The following is a 22,576-nucleotide window of genomic DNA, read 5'->3' as shown; positions in this document are numbered from 1 at the left end:
CCTGCCAGATGCAATGGGAAGATTTAGCACAAAGTTTGCGTCATCCATGTGCGTACTTCTAATCAAAGAGTTATGTACATGTACATAAATGTTAAACTGGAACGAGAACTTCATGTATTGACAGAAGACAAGCAAACCGATTAATATTCTTCTCAAGCAATAATGTCCTGGCAAAGCGAACCATGACTTGCAACAAAGACGGCATCACGTATGACGATTAGTACGTTTGATTAGCAGAAGGCAGATTATTATTTACAATGAGTTATGGAGCCGGCACGCGAAAACGACACGGGTCTTGCCGGACGTGAGTCATTACTTTAATGAAGTAAACAAGTAACAACGCTAATTATTATTAAAGGCATAAAAAAGTACGATTGATTTTAAAAATATAGCACGCCACCTCACTTCCACCTCAACTCTCGTCTACTGTCCAACTTCTAAATCACGCACAATGCCGCCAAAAATATGACGACCGTTTTTTTGTTTAACTTTAAACGATTTGTTACGTCAATTATTTTATAATGATCCAACTGTGTTTTTAAATAATTTTAGCATTTCTGTTTGCTCGTTCAAAATAAATGGAAAGTTCTCAATTTTTTTTTCCCGTCCTACCTATGCTGATAGCCTAGAGGCTATTTCAGCTTCGCCCTAACATGTAGGTGAGCTCACGGGGCTCAAACCGAAGTGTTGCTAACATTGGCCCTAGCAAGAGCAGTGTTTCGCAGAATCTACCACCGGATCGGAAGCGCGACCCACTGAGAAGATCCGGCGAGAAACTGTAGGCTGTGTCTATGGGTAATTCGCTCGTCGAGCCCTTTGTCGCAAGCGACGGGTTCGACGAGGACGGTGACCGATTATGCGTTGGTGTTGGTTGGTTGGTTTTTATATTTGTTTCCATGGGGACCATATGGAAGTAATAATTACTCTAATAAACATCGATCGACCTTGAATTTTTCGACCTAAGAGTATCTTCATTGTGCCTGAAGACACGGAACCATGAATTTATATAAGTATATATAAAAATGAATTGCTGTTCGTTAGTCTCGCTAAAATTCGAGAACGGCTGGGCCGATTTGGCTAATTTAGGTCTCGAATTATTTGTGTATGTCCAAAAAAGGGTTAAAAGTTAGATAAATATGAAAATGCTCGGAATTAAATAAAAATAACGATTTTGTTTTCCCTTTGATGTGTCCCCCGTCGGACGGATTCCATTTGTTTGTTTTATACAAAAGTTTAGTTCTTTTATCGATTGAGGCACTACGAAGTCTGCCGGATCAGCTAGTATAAAATAAAACATAAATGGAGGTTGTAATTTAGAGTTTCTCTTCCCGTCTAGGCTCATGTTATCTTGGGCAGCAAAATAGCGGCGGCCGTGACGTTAACACCGATGACGTCTAACTATCTAAAAACAGCCGCTCTCAAAATAACCAGCATTTAATAGCCACTATTTGTACCTTCTTAATAATTTAAAAATTATTACGTTCTCGCGCTCCACACTTTAATCTTCTCTTACATTAAAACTACCAACATTGACGTCAGCTTCCAATGACTGTGGTCCAGGATGACTCATTCGGAATGATACTAGTCTTAATTGAAGTAAATATTCTCAGAACGAATTGCTACTTAATGCATTGTCTTGTTATTCTTCCGACGAGATATACTTTACAAATGCGATGGGTTTTTTTTTAATCTTCTGTTGTAATCGACCGTTTTCCCAAAACAAAACGATAGTAGGTAACTTCTACGCTAATTTAGCCGAAAAATTATATAAATTGTTCTAAGCTAGGCGTAAATATCGGTGGTTATGTTATGTTCCAATATTGTGAATGCGCAATGTAAAAGCCTGAACCGTATACTTTTCCCCTAAGAGTGCAGAGTGAAAAGTATCACGTTCTTGCGTTAGCTACTGTAAAAAACGCACTATAATGATGAGAGCTCAAAGTTTTTTTTTTTTATAATTACATTGTTACGTTTTATAATTATGTTAGGTTTTTTGATGATGAATCGCATTGATTAAAAACTGTGTTGTGCAGTGTCACGAGTTGCCGGCACTATACAAGCCGTTTCATTTTTAAATTCCATACCTATGCCTTTTTCGACCGTGAAGCAGTAATGCGTTTCGGTTTGAAGGGTGGGGCAGCCGTTGTAACTATACTGAGACCATGAGAACTCATATCTCAAGGTGGGTGGCGCATTTACGTTGCAGTTGTCTATGGACTCCAGTAACCACTTTAACACCAGGTGGGTTGCGAGCTCGTCCACCAATCTAAGTAATAAAAATAATTTAGATAATTTTCTTTTTACCCTCGGTTTACATTGCTACTTCAGAACTCACTATACCAAGTTTTAATGATAAGCAAAGATAGCATTTTCTTAGTTTTACTCTCGTGTGCACTTCGAGATCAGACCCCTCGCATCTTGTAATTATTCATCAAATGAGCATAAAGTCCTTCTTACCTTTGAATAGAACTGGTCTTAAAATTGCAGTAAATATTTTACAAATACAAAGTTTATTATTTTGAAACAGGTCGATACTCTAAATAATTTAGGCTTGCCATGGAGATACAGATCGTAATATTATAGTCTTGATGAATGTCTTGATAATGCTTCAGAGATGAGAGATAAAAAATATTAAGATTATCTCAGAATATGAGTGGCACACCTCAGAGATTGCATTATCGATGGCAGTCGACTCGCAGAGTCAAACATCGTCAGCGTCTATTTTTACACAAACATGTTTCCATATAAATGTTGACAACTATGAAACCATTTTATGGGTACTAGGAGTTAAGTAGCTACTCTGAGCTAGTCGTATTTTAATTATATTTCTAATTCCTTTTTTATCTATCGAATGATTGGAAATGATGATACGAGAAATTATGCATAATTCCAGTTTCTCGTGCGCGAAATCTTTATAATTAAGAGAGATTTCAAATTCATCTATGCATCCAAACACTTTTAAGCTTATTTTAATACATATAATTGGCGTTGTTTGATAAAAACGTTTTAATTTAAAATGAAAAACTTGAAAATCATAAAAACTCAACTGTGCTTTTAGGCACCACAAGCACCGGTCACCGTCCTCGTCGAACCCGTCGCTTGCGACGAAGGGCTCGACGAGCGAATTAACCAATAGACACAGCCCACTGAGTTTCTCGCCGGATCTTCTCAGTGGGTCGCGTTTCCGATCCGGTGGTAGATTCTGCGAAGCACTGCTTTTGCTAGGGTCAGTGCTAGCAACACTCCAGTTTGAGACCCGTGAGCTCACCTACACACGTTAGGGTGAAGCTGAAATAGCCTCTCAAGGCCATCAGCATAGGTAGAAAAAAAAACTACGACGAAAACGTTTTGATATGTAAGAAGCCACCTAGAAGCACCTGAATTTCTTTCTTTGAATTATTATACATCCTTTTACCAATTTAGGCTGTGCGTTGCCTGTGGTAAGTGAACTAGGGTGGAAACAAATATTTTAGATATTTACATTGATTACGTAATTTTTTTATAGATACCAACGAAAAGAAGACAACGTAAGTTCATTCAAACAAATTCATGTTTTCTCCCTGGAGCAAAACAAGACGGAATGTTTAATGCCACATACATTTTATATTATGTAGGTATTGGTGTTTTTATACCTTTTTAGTCGCAACATTTTCAGCTCCTCTTATTTTATCTATGACGTATATTGTTTTTATCACATCATTATCATTTTCATAATAAACGTTGATAATGCCAATCATTGGCGCCATAAATCCAGACTTTATCAGCACGTTTTTTTGTTTGTTTGAATAACATTTTGAAATAACATATTGTTTTGAAATATGCTTGGCATGTTCTAAATGTCTTTTTGAAGTGAAACTTCCTTATCGGTGTTGGAAAAAAATTTACCGTCACATTTTTCGGTTACGCGTCACATTTTTCCGTTACGCGCCATCTTTTAATTAACGGCTGTATGTTCTGAAGTATGGATGCGCATTTGAGAAACCGACCTCATGTCTCAAGGTGGGTCACGGAATACATTTTGTAATTGCAATAATCCCAGGTAACCCACTTAATATCACGTGGACCGTGCTATTATTGTTATTACGTAAAATAATAGGAAGAAAAGTACCAGGGTATTATGATATCAAAGAGATGTATTATTATAACTTTACTCTGACGTACAGCCTTCTTTATTAATTAACGGCTGTATGTTCTGAAGTATGGATTCCGATTTGAGAAATTGACCTCATGTCTCCAGGTGGATTACGGAAATCATTTTGTAATTCCAATAATCTCAGGGAGCCCACTTAATAATATCACGTGGACCGTGCTATTTATTACTGTTATTACGTAAAATAATAGGAAGAAAAGTACCAGGGTATTATGATAGCAAAGAGATTTATTAATAATTAACGGCGGTATGTTCTGAAGCATGGTTTCGGATTTGAGAAATCGACCTCATGTCTCAAGGTGGGTCAAACTTCACGAACCTCAGGAACCCCATTTAACACCACGTGGACCGTGCTATTATTATTAATTTATAGGAAGAAAAGTACCAGGGTATTATGATATCAAAGAGATGTATTATTAAAATGCTGTAATAATCTTAGTAGCAAAAAGGTAAAGTGAAATAATTGTATTATTTGTATTCATGTCTATGATAATAAAATCCTTTTGTTTAAACTTTATCTAATTTAACTTTATTTAACCAATTTCTAGAAAGTTGCATGTAGATCATTTTTCGAAAAATAAGGCCATAAACAAGTTTCACTTCTTACGTGTGTACACTAGTACACGCACACATTTTTTTTGCCCTTGTAGGCAGACGAGCATGCGGCCCACCTGATAGTCAGTGGTTATCGTCGCTCGTGGACATCAGCAATGCCAGGGGCAGAACCAAGCCGCTGCCTAACGTTAAAAGTCAGGATAATTTATAATGTAAAAGTTAGGATAATTGAATAGAATGAAAATTTATTAGTGCCATAACTGACAATAGGAGCAAAGATATCTATCATACTAGATTATGGTATAGACCAGGTAGAATATGGGTACGGGTTGTAGTTTGTACCGGCTATTAGCAAACCCGACCTGGTGACGCTGGAATGTGTAAGAGAAGTGTAAGATGTTTAAGAGAAGAGAACTGGTGTAAGAGATCTCGTTCCCAAAAAAAGAGATATCGACATGCCTAATCTACCATGCTTATTTGAGATTTTAGTTGGAATATATTCCCGCATCCTCCCAACTCCCAATGCCAATCAGAAATTCTACTAACCAAAAAAGATCCATAATCTGACCAAAAAAAAAGTCCATATATTCATTTTCTGAACGCTAGAAACGAATGTTTACTATGTTCTAAAAACTTCAAATACAAAAATAACATCAAAAGCCAGAACAGAAGAAGTTTGAAATATACATAAAACCTACATAGGTGGAGTAGGTATGTGATAATTTGCTAGGTCATTTTCCGTTCCAAATAACACTCAGATAGGTGACGTCATTAATTGCTTGATAATCGATATTTAATCAGATCAGTTGCGGGAAATTCTTGTAGGTAAGTATATAGTTAAAAACAGCGTGTTCTTAGACATTATTTTTGACAATTTTAATTGTTTACAAACTTTAGTTAATTTAGTAAATTAAATTAGTAAATCCGGACGCGTTATAACCCTTCCCGGAAGAATTCAATACACTCATTTGGTGAAAACAAAACACGCGCGCGCGCATCACCTGTCTTACGATGATGGTACTATGACATAAACGTTCCATAGAATTTCTAACATAGCTTTACTATAGAATTTAGACTTATCACAATGGGTTTGATAGCTTAAACTGACAAACTGGCATTGTTTTTTTGTTTTGTTTTGAAAAATAAAATAATAGCAAAGAAACTTGTGTTTTCAACCGTCAACGTCGGCATCAACACTACGTTGGTGAGCTATAGAAGGAGGTGTATGCATTCCTTGATGGAATACTCCGCTTCTTGGTTTTGCAGCAAACATCGTAAACCGTCTTCTCACGCCGCTATAGAGCTCACTTTTTTTTTTCCTACCTATGCTGATAGCCTTGAGAGGCTATTTCAGCTTCACCCTAACGTTTGTAGGTGAGCTCACGGGGCTCAACCGGAGAGTTGCTAACACTGACCCTAGCAAGAGCAGTGCTTCGCAGAATCTACCACCGGATCGGAAACGCGACCAACTGAGAAGATCCGGCGAGAAACTCAGTGGGCTGTGTCTGTGGGTTAATTCGCCCGTCGAGGCCTTCGTCGCAAGCGACGGGTTCGACGAGGACAGTGACCAGAGCTCACTGCAGCCCACAATTCGGTCATCAGCAATCTAGGTCACTAATTTTTAGCTTGGTAGTATTCCATTCCTATAGTCCTATGATCCTCGTGCATTAACCAGCATTCAAGGTTAGTGTAGATTCACCATAGACTTCGAGCAGCACTGTGAATTCAATCCATTTGCACCACGGCAGTCGCTCAATTTTCTAGCAAGACATGTACAATGTCGATGGAAAGTAGTGTAGCGACATCTTTTGTTGACTAGAAACAACCTTCAAAAACTTGAATGTCGCCGGCAACCTCAATATCACATTTGGTAATAAATATTTTTATCTGTGATGCGTTTTGTGTGACATTTGTGGGCTCATAAGGCACATACCACCACCCAACCACAAACCCCCTTGTTTTTGCCAGCAAGCCCCGGTCGAGGTTAGAAAAGTAAAATAATATGTAATTGAGAATTATGAGATCTCATGTCTCATTGTGGGTGACGACTTTCACATAGTCATGTCTGTCTACGTTTGCCGCTAGGGGCGCTGTTCCAACTGCATACCAATTTGAGTTAACTTTTACGCTATCGAAAACGTTAAAAAACTCGCACTAAGCGTTCTGTTGACACAAGCTGAGGCGTGATACCGTTCGCCCTTCTGCATGCAAATAAAAATATAAACAATATAAACTAGATGCGAAAAATAACTGATCTTTAATGAATTTATATTACAAAAACATCTACATATATGCATGTTTTAGTACATGGAATTTTAAAAACAAGGGATTAAGCGCACACAATTACATTTCATAAGCGTCCGCTGCGCTCTTGATATCACGTTATCTTCATTCGATAAACACCGACTGATACCGAGTCAAGACAATACAGTTTGATGGGTATAGCTTCGATAAAAAATTCAAGGCTTAATTTAGTTCGAGAAACAAGTTTGGCAAAAACGATTTCTGGTTGAGTATAATTCTTTTTTATTGATATTATTAATAATTATCTTCTCCAATAATATATTCGCGTACATAAGAATTAAAACAAATAATAGGTAGGTACATCTGAACACCAAAATAAATGAACAATGCAAATACTATTTGCTGTGGTAAAAGATATATTCCGTCTTATTACTTTTTGTATGTGTATTAGGCATTTAATGGACATACTAAGTAAAACTATTGTCAAAATCATGCACCACGTAAACTATTTATTGTAAAGGATTCAAAACTTCGGAAATAATATCATCATCTTAGGCCTTACAGCCCTGGGTGGGCCTAGACTGATCCAATATGTTTGTAAGTATGTCTCTCCAGACTGCTCTGTCCAGGACTTTCTCCTTGCAGTTGCTGACACCGATAACTTTGAGGTCATGCTCTACGCCATCTAACCATCGCAGTTTGGGCTTGCCACGACTTCTGCGGCCATTCGGAAATAATATAATGACAGTAAAAAAAACGAGATTAAACCATAATAGCGGTTTTAATTATACCTAAGTTTGGAGAAGATCGACGAAAATACTATTTAACAAGCTCCACTAGCCTTAATTATGTCAAATGCTTCGTGTTGAGTTGGGGGAATCTTATAAAGTGCAAACTATTCCTTTTAATCGTGCGTATATTAAACAACTAGCGACCCGCCCTCGCTTCGCTTCGGAAATATTAAAACACACATGAAACAAAAAAAAAATAAAAAAAAATTAAAAAAAGGAGCCTATGTTCATCAAGGACAATGTCGGCTTCTAATGGAAAAATAATTTTTCAAATCGGTCTAGTAGTTTCGGAGCCTATTCGAAACAAACAAACAAACAAATATTTCCTCTTTATAATATTATTAAATAAACAATGCACATTAATATAGGAAATAACTCGGTAAGACGATTCCTAATACACATTTACGACTTGCACGGATATTCACGGCAAGATTATAGCCCAGGCTTTAAATTCAATGTCATGAAAACGGTAGGCTCTATTTTACAGTTTCAGTGAAAATCAAATTGAATTTATTTAAAATATTGTAGTGAATACAAAGCTTTAGCTGTACGGCAGTGGATAGAAAAACACAAGTACGAGTATGTGCTTACTCTGGACGCACATGACAAAGTCGCAAGTATAACGCCTCGTCCGGTCTTAAAACTGAAACGCAGAAACAGGCAAAATGATGGTGAGTCCATAAAAAAGTCGGGCGGCCTCACTATATTCCTTGCCAGAAATGCTTTATGACAAACTAGCGACCCGCCCTCGCTTCGCTTCGGAAACATGAAATTTTATTATTAATTATTTACGACATCACATTAGAAACCTCAAAAATAACAGTATTTCTCCACTATTTAATGGATGCTATTATACATATAAACCTTCCTCTTCAATCACTCTATCTATTAAAAAAAACCGCATCAAAATCCGTTGCGTAGTTTTAAAGATTTAGGCATACATAGGGACAGATAGATATAGGGACAGAGAAAGCGACTTTGTTTTATACTGTGTTGTGATGTTGCGAATGCATTATAATTTTAAACATCAAATACGAGAAATTAAAATTCTAGTATATTATTCTCTCAATGTCCATTTACGCAGCTAATTTTCACGGAATGGAAATGTATATTACAAATTTTGCTATCGATTCGAAGAACAGAATGAGTGCGGCTTAATGAGTAAGCAATGATGTAATCAACAAAACTTGTTTATGGAAATGTATTTTATAGCATTTGAAACTAGCATGGAACTCAAACAAGTAAACATCAAAGGATCTACGTCATAGATTACCGACAGAGGCGATACGATAAAGTTTCTATGCGATCGATATTAGTCCACCTGTTCACATTGAGTTCCCTTCGTGTATTCAATGCAGAAAAATCAAGATTTTATTTATTTATTATCCTTCTAGGCAGACTAGCCTATGGACCACCTGATGGTGAGTGGTTACCGTATGGCAGGGGCAGAACCAATCAACTGTGTACCGTTAAGTACTCTCCAAAAGCCTCGTTTGAAGAAAAACATGTCATAGCGCTCAGGAAACACCTATTCTAAAGTCGGGTGGTACGTGGCAAAAAAGATCTCCGGAAACGTACTGTGGATGAACGCAGGGGCTCCAGGTGGTATGGATGAACTCTACTCCGATGGCGGGCGGTGCTATGGTAAAAACCGGATGATGGAGTCATCTCAAACAATTCCTCCGAGCACTCCCCATAGAACATACGGTACACAATAGAGAGAGAAACGAAGTCCCTCCGCAGATACAGAGGTTCCAAACGATCGAGAACATGGAGTAATTCACCAGAAAACTCGAGATTGCTTTATTCATTCCTTAGATGGTTGTGGCGAGGCTTAGGGGAGGCATATGTCCAGCAGTGGGCGTTTGTGGCTAAAACATAGAAAGATATCAAGAACGTAAATGACCTTGAAACATGAGTTATAAGTCACAGTTCTGTAGTACAACTGCTGCTCTACCTCACCTAGAGTTAACATTGGTGATGTACAATTAGAAATATTTAAAGAATGCGCGGTGTAAATACCAACAATATCCGGTCATTTGACTATACTTTGGTGCAAATCATGGAGCAGCTACCTACTATTTTTGCCAAGTTAAAGTAAATGTATTATTATAGTATGTATTTCCAAGTTAATGTATTATATAATATAAAATATCATATATAATAGATTCTTTGTTTTGAGAACTGACGGGAACGGACCATGATTACGATTTATTTTGAAATGCAAACAAAGCATTAATGTTTTCTTGTTGTTCCCTTCTAAACCTCGGTGGTGGTATTAACATTATGATGACTATGGACCTAAATAACCACTGACCATTGACCGGGCTATGAACTCAATTGCCTATCTATCTTTGTTTACACAATGTTCAAACTTCCGATATATGTATGTTTCCTAGAATTTAATAATCTTTAAAATGGTCTGTTTATTTCCCGAATAATTTTTTTTTTTTGAATACTGCAAAAGAAGTTCCAAAAAAATTATGTTTTTGTCATTGTATGTATGTATGTCTTTGGTATAAGTTGAATCGTCTTTTAGTCTAGAAGTAAATAGGGAAACGATTATCTAAAATTAGTACGCCATCTGCCTCTCTTTTGGACACATACACGTTCGATAAAGAACGCTAAGCAAGTATTTGTTGAAGTTTTATTTATAGAATATCAAAAATAGACTAAAGCGTGTTTCTTCGTGTTCCAAGAAAATGTGTAATTCAGTGAAATGTAAAGTGTATGTAGCTAGTATATTTTTTAAAAATTTGGTTAGACTTAAATTTTAGACACATACATAGTACATGTAGGAATCATTTAGCTAGATTAAAACATTGAGACATGATTGTGCAATTCTGCTACGATGTAGTAATATAATACGACTGATAGAAACTTTAAAATTTTTGGACTTACCCCTAAAGTGATTCAAACTGACCAATCATTTCAGATTAATGAAGATAAACTATCTTGGAAAAAAAAAACGAAAATATTGACTTTCATAGATTATATTATACGTTACATTGATTTCTGGTAGTAGACCAAGTGGAGGATAAGGTTTGTTAGCCTAGTAGGATTCATGACTAGGCATATCCTTGTAAGTTATTTACTAATTAGGACCTTCCTTAAAAATATTAGGTTATTCGTTGAGTTTCGGCGTGTAAGGTATATTTGGACAACAAGAGACCCTAAGCTTCTCAACAGTGACACTGTATTCCGAATCTTTTATAAAGTCATGGCTATTTGATAGTTTTTATTTTGCGTAAATCTCGGACTATCGTTGTCATAGCAAGATGATATACAACTTCTGAACGCAATCATAAGCTGTTAAGCAAATACACAATATAATAATATATGTATGTAGATATTGTATTTTCTGTGTTTGCACACCAGGAATTATTTTCTCTATCTTTTGCAATTACGTAGGTTAATGTCTGATTGTACTGTATGCAGTTCAATGAATTATGGAAACTAGATATTAATATAAGAAATATAATTGTTTAAGGTGCATCGACTGTCAACCCTACCTCATATGTCTTTGTGAAGTTTGAATCTTTATTGCATTAATATTGGCAATCATATTTGGTTTATCTACCAGCCTCTAAACAAACAGATTAATAGTGATGTGAAATGCAAGATCAACATAGTCGACAAAGTATTCAGTAATTGGTGGCGCTCGAGAAACCTGCAAGGTCCAGCTAAGAGGACAAGGCCGGCTTGCGGTCTGTGATTATATTTACTTTGTATCTATAAATAGAAAATGCAATTTTCTTAAAGAGAAAATGATGGAAAAATTTGTTGAAGTCATACGTATTATTTATACCGGTTTGTCACCTTTAAACGCGATCCATAATGGCCGCTTTTATTACTTTTTAACTACCATCGAAAATGAAACGAATCTGATTCCAATGGACTATGTTCATGGCCAATTCCAGAAATTCAACGGAATCAATGTCTAGTGTTAAAGTTTTTTATCCAATTTCGCGAGGAAAAAAGTTTTCAGGATTTATTTCAAACTAATTTAAAATTCAATAATACCTTGCTGTTTCAAACTAGTCTGCTGTTTCATAGGATATATTGCTAGTGTTAAATTATAATACTAAATTATTTAATAATCTAGAATACCTTTATCAAGTATAAAGTCTGAGCCAAATTACTTCAATAGATAATAGTTTTCCATGACACAGAATCAAAACACGTACAGATACGTGCTGCTTAAGCTGATATCAAACTCGTATTATATAATTTAGGTCACATTGTTTGTTATCTAGAACTAATATTCAGTTGTATGTTTTAAAATATTGTTTGTAACAGTAGAAATACCTGTGTGTTTAGTGCGAGTTTTTTAACGTTCCCGATAGCGTAAAAGGTAGCTCATATTTGTACGAAATGGGATCGTTTGCGTACGTTTGCCGCCAGGGGCGTTGTTCCAACTGCGTACAAAATTGGCTTAACTTTTACGTTATCGAGAACGTTAAGAAACTCGCACTAAGCACACTGAACGCGTACGGGAACCATTATTCGTTTACTCTAGTCGTTTCGTTACTCTAGTAGTTTACTCTAGTTTACTTTAGTCGTCGTGGCCTAAAGGATAAGACGTCCGGTGCATTCGTATGTAGCGATGCACCGGTGTTCGAATCCCGCAGGCGGGTACCAATTTTTCTAATGAAATACGTACTCAACAAATGTTCACGATTGACTTCCACGGTGAAGGAATAACATCGTGTAATAAAAACCAAACCCGCAAAATAATAATTTGCGTAATCACTGGTGGTAGGACCTCTTGTGAGTCCGCACGGGTAGGTACCACCACCCCGCCTATTTCCGCCGTGAAGCAGTAATGCGTTTCGGTTCGAAGGGTGGGGTAGCCGTTGTAACTATACTGAGACCTTAGAACTTATATCTCGAGGTGGGTGGCGCATTTACGTTGTGGATGTCTATGGGCTCCAGTAACCACTTAACACCAGGAGGGCTGTGAGCTCGTCCATCCATCTAAGCAATAAAAAAATAATAAAAAAACTCGAATGTTCGAATTGTATTGCGTAACGTCTCCCCACAGACACAGCCCACGTAGTTTCTCGCCGGATCTTCTCAGTGGGTCGCGTTTCCGATCCGGTGGTAGATTCTGCGAAGTACTGCTCTTGCTAGGGCCAGTGTTACCAACACTCCGGTTTGAGCCCCGTGAGCTCACCTACATGCTAGGGCGAATCTGAAATAGCCTCTCAAGGCTATCAGCATAGGTAGGAAAAAAAAAGTAACGTCTATCTCACACAACAACTGAAACGCAACACTGTTTCGCGCCAAAAATATAAGAGATACGCACCCACGCAGGTTTTCAATACGCCAGACCATTAGTAAAATATATTTTTTCATTCATATCTTGTTTGAAGAAACAATAAATTTTGGAAACAAACAGGCTTTGTTCCTTAAACTCAACTGCTTCGAACAAATTCAAAAGTAATAATAATACATACTTCTTGTGATTACATCGTCGATCGCCAAAGAGGTAAACGGAAGGAACTCAGACTGACTAAGCGATAGTGGTCGGATGAGATTACTATTCACACATATCAAACACACGTCAGGTAAAAGCTATATCGGTACGCTAACAAGTTCAGAGGGACAAAAGAGCCACAAAGAAAAACTTTTTCACAATTTATGTTTCAAAAAAGTAAGAAGTTCTGTAGTAAAATGTCTTTGAGAATAAATCTGCTCTATTTACTCGCACAATCGAGTGCGTTACCCTCATGTCGATCATTGATTTAATATAAACATGAATACATGAAATCATGATCAGGAAAACATCGACACTGAACACAAACAGCTATAAAGGTAATAAATACGGATTTCACATTTGAAAAAATCTACATTAATACCTATGCGCTAGAGTTGATTATATGTACCATGAAATACCTATGCATGTATAATATAGTTATTTCGTAAATAAGGTAGGTCAAAGTAGCTTTTAAGAAATGGTATACTGTCAGTGTTTTCTGACGTCAAAAGAATAACAATTAAATTCATGTATGATTTCATAAACTATTGTAATCACCTGAAGATATTTTGAGTTGTTCTGAGTCGGGCCAAATCGTAATTAAGTTAGAAAAAGAAGAATACACTAATTCTATTAATGGTGTTGTGAAATTATCGGCCCATAGCTGGTCGATATCACGTATCCATGAAAGGATAACGGATCTCGGACTCCTTTTACGGGTTAACCACTGGCAATACAGGATGCATTTCAAGTCTGATGTGAAATTTTAAAGCTATCTCGATCTAATAGGATGCAGTTTCTACTACTAGGTACTTGTAATGGGTCATATTAATTTTCAACGCTTTTATTTAGTTCTATAAGTCCATTAAGAGTCGCAATATCTATATATTAATACGTGAAGCAAAAACTTTGTACCCCTTTTTACGAAAATTGCGCGGACGGAGGAGTATAAAACCCACACTTATAGAGAATATAGAGAAGGAGTGCACAATGCTAATATTTTTTTAACATAATGCATAAAAGATACATTAAATCAATAAATAAAACATTACACACACTAACATGTATTTGACACACACACGCATTCATACTATTTTACTTATTGTTAAAGTCTGTGGTCAGGTTAGATTAATATTGATTTCTTTAATATTATTTGTCTATAGTGGGGCCTTAGCGAAATCTGTGATTATACAAGTATAATATAGTCTTTGACAATAGAACCATAATCATGTTCAACTTATAATTTAAATTAATAATTACCTATAGTCGAATTTCGACTACCGGGCGACCGCTAGTAATTATGAAAATCGTTAAATACACGTTCAACTATTTGTGTGTTTCCCTCGCAATGATCCGCTTCACTAATACAAAGCTGATCCAGCAACACGGACTAGTTAATTTGTCACACGAGACGTGAAGGTTTCGTGTCCATCAATTACAACCCGGCCGAGCTTTCATCTGATGACTGCGTGATGAGCCGTGGAGCGCGGCGAACTTAGTAACGAGACCCGTCGAAAGCCTTTGTTAGTCGAATAAAATTTTCGTTTCTAGCCCGGCATCAAAGCGGATCAATGCATGCTCTTAAAAGTGTTTTGGTTACCAGACTTTGCGTTACACTGACGCCTGACAGTACTTTGGTTACGTCGCGTTTTTAGTTCCTGAGAGTTTCTCTTTTTATTTCGAGTTAATAAGTACAATAATAAAAATATTTACGAGTATTTTCAACAAATTTGTGAATTAAATTTAGGGCTTCCGCACCGAGCCCAGCTTGCATCGCAGATCTTCACATGGCATTTTTATCATTTGCACTTAAACTCTGAGTTAGGAACAAAATTTATATCTGATATGTATAAGATTATCTTACTGAACTAACTATATCAGTCATGTATATACCTGAGTAATTGGGTGCGTATGTATATACATAAGTGAGTTTTTTGCGAATGTACTAGTGAAGATTTTGCCACAGATCGACAGAAAGAGATTAAGATTTATTAACCAAGGCTCTATTTCCTTTGCCTTCAAGATAGAAAGGTTTATAAAATTAGAAGCTTGTCGGCATGTTATAAATGTATGGAAGCAAGTACCTACTCAGGAGACCTTTAGTAAAGAAAATACGGACATGGGAAAAACTAACTTTAAAAACTAGACGTCTGCTCAGAGCTGGTGAGATTTGTTTAGAGCTGCATTCTCAAAGATGCCCTTATGATTATGAAAATTTATTATGACCGCAGGAATTTGAAAATCGATAAAACGAAAACAATATTTCAAAAGCGATACTAAAAAGAGACAAATGTATAAATCTATAGGATTTGCTTGCAATAGAAGGAGACAGAATACTTCTGAAAGTTTCACATTTACTGTGTATGAATTTCAAATGTTTTATTTTGCTAAATGGATAGTCTAGAGGTACACGAAATATTGATGCACGGAACTAAATGTGTAATTATGTTTGTCGTAATATCGATTCTTTTGTTTGTAAATTAGTTCGTAAATTGAGGGTAACACGTATTCGGACTAAAGTTTATTGAACTCGATTAATTCTGTATAATTGGTTAGAATTCGCGTGATACAAAACTGTTTACAGTAAATTGATTGTACATGTAACATCTGATGTATCTACGCACTTTAGGGAACTTAATTGTTAAACTGCAAGTGCGAACCATAGTAACATGATTATCTAGAAGATTGCACAAAGTGGGAATGAGTTGCTCGCTCCGGGCATTTCAATATTGTAATAACTGTTAGGTTATAATACTCATGTAAAAATGAATATTTAAAAAAAATCTAATACTTAAAAAAAAAAAGACATGCCCGCTGAGTTTCTTGCCAATTCTCCTCAGGACGGAGGCTAGTTCTTGTGAATTGGCGGTAGTTATTTTGACGTTCAACAAGTATGTACTTTCATTTATGTTGAATAAAATTTTTTTGAATTCATTTGATTTGATATTGTTGAAATTCATGTCCTCACCATTGGGCCAGACCCAAGAGGTCAGAGGAATTTAGTGGATAATAATAGTGTGACATATTCACGTTATGGCATCTAAAGGCATTGCAGAACTCTAGTACTCGATAGGTAGCGGCTTGGTTCTTCCCCTGGTATTGCTGAAGTCCATGGGCGACGGTGACCACTCACCATCAGGTGGGCCGTATGCTCATCTGTCTACAAAGGGCAATAAAAAATAAATAAATAAAAACTTTCAATAATTTATCTGTTCAGTTTTTCCCTCTATACATCAATAATGGAATACAACAGATAATGTAACACGTACAATAAATCCAAATCTTAAGTTATTGGTGACTTTTATCGAATTCCGATATCATTCTACGCGCACTAGTTTTGGTAAACTCAGAATACATCACAGAATATATACAGAAAACATCTACAAATAAAAACACACTATAAATTAACATCATGACTTAATTGTTAATTATTTAGGTATTAAACCAGTGACACACAGAGTTTATTATTAATATTTTCGCGATAACGATTGCCATGACAACAGGAAAATAACATGTATAGTTGTAGACAATATTATAAATATCCTGTACCATAATGCGCCGTTTTACCATATTGTGTTCAGTGGGAAGTCCTCTGAATAATTGTTTGAGAACCCGTCATCTTCTCTTTACCCTTGAAACAGTGGCTGTAGTAACGAGCATCGATACAGCAGCCAACCACTACGATCATATACTATATATATGCACAGTATATTTCCAGAGAGATTTGATCCACATATCATACAGTCTGGGATTTTTTTTTCATTCACGCCAAGTTAACTGGTCCCGTGCTAAGTTCGTAAAGAACTTGTGTTACAGGTAACAGATAACGGAAATAAATGTAAGATTTTTATTATAGACATAGATATATTTAATATACATCCATAAGGCTGGAAAAGACATTTTATATTTATCATACAAATATCTTCCCTTGGTGGGATTCGAACCCGCGACCCCCTTGTGTAGTGACCACGTCACTTACCGCTACACCAGACGGCCGCTAAATTAAAATTTAACTTTCATTTGCGGGGTTTCTTAGGTGCTATAACATGTCCTCTTATAAACGAGTCTGAAGAGATTCCTCGGTGTAGGCAGAGGCTTGGCATACTCCTGGCATTGCCGACATCCGTGCCCTTTCTTTACCAAGTAGGTCGAATCTTCGTCTGCCTGCCAAGGCTTTGGGGACATACAAGAAAGGGAAGATCTTCAACCGAGCGGCCGAAATCGTTCGCTAGATTGAAGGTCCGAATGTTAATTATTTTTCGGAACTTGTGTAAATGCTATTTATAAACAAGTTCGCGGCCCACCTGGTGTTAAGTGGTTACCGGAACTCATAGTCTACAATGTAAATGGCGTCACTAACCTTGGGGGAGACATGATTTCTAAGGTCAGCTTAGCTTTAACAGTAAAACGGCTGCCCGTCCTTCAAACCGAAACGCATTACAGCTTAACGGCATAAATAGGCAGGGTAGTTGTACCTCCCCACGCGGACTTACAAGTCATCCTACCACCAGTAAAATCTGATCTGTCAAATATCATGTGTTCTATGATAGCTACGGCCACAAGATAAGTAAAATAATAGAATGTGCTAGCCCCCGAACTTACTACGGACTACATTGAGTTACGCCTCAGTCTTGGTGATCAAATGAGTAGGACACCGGGTGTTGTCATCTTGAAAAATTCGACTATATATAATGCATAATTTAATGATGAGAACTTTTTTTTTTAAATGTCTATCTATGCGATAGCCTTGAGAGGCTATTTTAGCTTCTTGACGTGCAGGTGAGCTCAGGGGGCTCTAACCGGGAGTGTTGCTAACACTGGCTCTAGCAAGAACAGCGCTTCACAGAATCTACCACCGGATCGGAAACGCGACCCACTGAGATCTGGGGAGAAACTCAGAGGGCTGTTGTCTGTGGGCTAATTCACTCATCGAGCCTTTCGTCGCAAGACCGGCTTGTGGTACCTATGCTTTTAGGTACCACAAGCCGGTGCTTGTGTGGTACCTAAAAGCACCGTTAATGGATCTGGAGGATCCGTAATGACGTGTTTTGGGGGACGTCGACTATTTACCATTCGGTCTACAGGATCGAGTATGTGATTCCGGCCGACTACAAGAGGGTTTTCATGTCGTGCGGCCTTTTCAAAGTGGCGCAATAATGCCGATTGTAGATACTCACTGACTGAGTCAAGTTCCAGGTCATCATGGAGATCCACGTTCCTTCGGAGCCATGGTGCTCCGGTGGCTATCCTGTAAAAACGGAATTGAATAACTTGAAGGGGTTTCAAGTTGGTGCGGGCCGCGTGAGCGAACACTACACTTGCATAGGTCATGAATGAGAATAAAACTGAGCGGTATCACTTGAGCTACAAATTAGTTTCACAAAATCCTAAAGCAAAATGACGTATTCGCAAGTCAGCGCCCTCAGCCGAAAGACGCCACGAACGCATCAAAACTGTTGTAGTAATTGGCTTTGAACAAACAAAGCTACTTAAATCAAGTCATTATAATTATGCAGCTTACAAAGGCCACGAAGATCAACGAATGTTTTATAATAGTATTGTTGACTCGAACGGAAGTATATGTATTTGAGAATTTATCAGCATTGGTGCGGCGCGACTCAACACCGGATATTCGTTGTTACAGACGGAAATGCGTCGTAAGCGACCGTCAATGGTGGTACTATAATAACAGTTCTTTAGGGTTCCCAACTAGATATTACGCTATGTTTGTAATTGAACGAATCGAATCAACTAATTGTGAGAGCCGTGAAAAAAATAGGTCACTAGAGTAAAAGTAATTCGTTACGTGGTTCTTTCTTTGAGCTGCGAGCTACCAAAACAATAGACTGAGCCTAATCTCCCCCCTACGCGCACTTTTGTACTTAAACCTTTTAAACGACTCACTGATTGATTCTGCATCTGTTACGTCTTTGGTAGATGAGTGATAACGAATCTGGAACTCATCTACTGTTTGCGCGCTCGAGTATCAAAACGATTTAGTGGATCTTAGAAACAGGTCTCTTTTATGTATATCGTTAAATAAATAAATACATTTAAAAACCACGTCCTGCCAATATTAATAAAAATATAGCCAGTACTATTCTGGATTATTATTTTTGAAAGAGGCGGACGACCGTCTCGGTATCGCAACCAACTGAGAAGAGTCCGCAACTCAGTGGGTTGCGTCCGTGGAAAACTCGAGATGGACTAAAGATAATAGGTACCCTCATACATCTAAAACTGTTCAGGTTCAAATATCCACCAGCTATTGGATAAATAAATTAACATTGTATACACAATACTCAACACTCAACTCTAACGAATTATTGTGCAGTAAAGAAAATCACATACATGATCCCTGAAAATAGTACATTCTCTTTGTAAAAGTAAACGAATGACATACGTTACGTATCTATTCCCAACTACATAGTATATTTTTTTCGAAACTGATAGACTGGGTCGTAACCGACAGCGTCGTGCATTCAATAATCGATTAGACTGTATCAATGAACTGTTAACAAACCAGTCGACCGGCATACTTAAAATTATGCACGAAATACATTAAAAAAACTGAAAACATTGTGCAGATCTAATTTCAAAGCCATGTGACGAATTATGAGAGGTATGTCGTGCTGTTTGCCCGTACGGATAGGTACCACTACACTGCCTATTTTTACAGCATAGCAATATCGGTTTGAAAGGTGAAGCAGTCGTTACACTATACAATTGAGACTTCGACGACATAAGGTCGACCTCTTGTCTCAAGTTTGGTGGCCGCATTCACGTTGTTATGTCTATGAGCTGCGGCCATCAATTCACGCCAAGTGATCCGTGAGCTCCTTCCCTAATCTAAACTGAAAATTAAAAAAAAGCATGCACACGCGGCCTACAACATTAGCTTGTATCCATTAATTCGAATAATTTTGTGTTATCGTCATAAGAAATACATTTTTTTTTGTTATTTCAGGTCAATATAACAGCGCTCGGTTCAATAAAACAATCAGTATCAACCCTAACGTGTTCTATACTCGTTAACTGTCAACGAACGTTCGTCACGACCTAAATACCGCCTCCGTCTTTAACATAACTCGGTAACAACGCACACGGCCCGCTGGTACTGATAACAATAACACAAAAACCCCTGATAAGAGAACGAGTTCAAATATCTGTCGTCATGCACATGTTTTTTTCCAAAGTGAATTCTCGTTATTTCCAAAATTGCTTGTTCTGTTGGAATCTATATTCGTTAATAATATAGTCTATAATAATTTAAAGTTTTTATTCATTATGTTTCCCACTAGACCTATTTTCTGAGAAACATATCGAATCACTTTCAAAAGTTTATATTGTGATCCGTAGAACTTATTTTCGAAATAAGGAAAATGTTTTGTATAAAAAATACGACTACAAAGTTGTTCAATCAATTGCCGTGTTTATGTCGTAAAATAAATAATAGTTTAAAATGGGGTGCATGGTATAAGTAGTTATATAAATATTTTATGAACAGATATGAGTAGAAGGATTATCTTGATAATATCCTGAAAAGCAACCCACGCTTCTTTACAATAAAATAATTTTTTCTTACACTATTTTTAATTAAAATTTATTTCCTATTTTTTAGTTGGATTTTATTTAAAAGCGTATATTGTTAGTTTTTTTAAACTATTATTTATTTTTCACTTTTTAGTTGAATTTAATTTTTTTCAGTATTCCTTTTTTCAATTTTTTTTTTAAATATTGAATTGTCATTGTTCTTTATTAAGTATATCAAATTTCGAGTTAATCCGACGCATTGAAGGGGGTCAAAATCATGTTCAAAGATTTCCCTTACCAACATACATACATACGTCTGAAGCTAATAAAAGCGTATTAACAAGACCGTAATAATCTAGTTTTAAGGAAGACATACACTGTAACCGTGATAATAATTATATTATGTATCTCATCTCGTTGAAGAGAAACCGGAGGGTCGATACAAATGCGGACACACAGCATTCCATGTCAGTCCAAGCACACCTGTGTTGCGACTGGGATTAGCCACCCACGAGCACTACGCAAACACGCTCACCTCCGGCTGTGTGGAGATGCTCTTCCACTATTTGTTGTTCAAACAACGCTCTAAGAAGTTCTGAGAAAACCTTATAAAATTATCTTATTTTGAAACAACTATATTTTTCAACGACAATAAGATTATGCTGTGAAGCGGTCATGCGTTTCGGTTTGAAGGATGGGGCAGCCGTTGTAACTATACTGAGACCTTAGAACTTATATCTCAAGGTGGGTGGCGCATTTACGTTGTAGATGTCTATGGGCTCCAGCAACCACTTAACACCAGGTGGGCTGTGAGCTCGTCTACCGATGTAAGCAATAAAAAAAAATGTACGACACTTAAGCGGTATAATAAACAACAGATGCAATCAATGTACGTTTTAGCTTCAGAATCGTTCTGATGATTTGGCTTTTTATGTCTTTTTTAATAAGACCTAACCTTTTACTGAAATGTTCTTTATAAAAATCAGTTTGTGTATTTTCCCTATAAACTCACAAATAGCCCGACAAATTTTTCCTTGCAGTGTTGACCGCGGTAATCCCCTTACCCCGCCCGGGTTCTGACTCCGGGGGGATCGGACGCTTGGGCGAGAGTGCAGGGGACTGATTTTCCTGTAAAGCTTAGTTGCGATCGAATCAAAATCAAATAAAAAAAACTGATAGCTAAATTGGTCACAATAGTATTTAAGTCAAGTTTGGTAGAGGAAAAAAGAATAATCATTAATTTAACAGTTTTACCTAATCCCATCTATGTGCTACGTAGAACAATTTGAAAATAGCTTTCGATCAAAGAGTAATCTGCCCTATTTTCATAAAAAGGTATTAAGGGCTACAGTGAGTGTAAAATTTTCATAAAGTTCTCTAAATTCTACACGATGTAACGCAAGTCTATTTTTAGCCGAATCTAAAGCGAGGAGTGGCGTCCTCGTCAATTCGGTGCTTCCAAATACTTTATTTTTTATTGCTTAAATGGGTGGACGAGCTCACAGCCCACCTGGTGTTAAGTGGTTACTGAAGCCCATAGACATCTAAAACGTAAATGCGACACCCGCCTTGAGATATAAGTTCTAAGGTCTCAAGTATCCCGCCGTCTCAATAGCTCCGACTGGGTTCCCGCCCGTTCCGGGATAGGGCGCCGGCTGTGAGCGGCTGGAGTTTTTGGTGAGGTTCGACTCCCACATATCCCACCTGCGGCGCGGGTGGGGATCCGGCGATTTTTGCCTGTGGAAAAAAAAAAGGTCTCAAGTATAGTTACAACGTTTGCCCCACCCTTCAAACCGAAACGCATTACTGCTTCACGACAGAAAC

The sequence above is a fragment of the Bombyx mori genome, chromosome 23, assembly GCF_030269925.1.
Source record: "Bombyx mori chromosome 23, ASM3026992v2".
Taxonomy (NCBI): domain Eukaryota; kingdom Metazoa; phylum Arthropoda; class Insecta; order Lepidoptera; family Bombycidae; genus Bombyx; species Bombyx mori.
The sequence above is the reverse complement of the archived record's forward strand: the minus strand, read 5'-3'. Positions refer to the sequence as shown.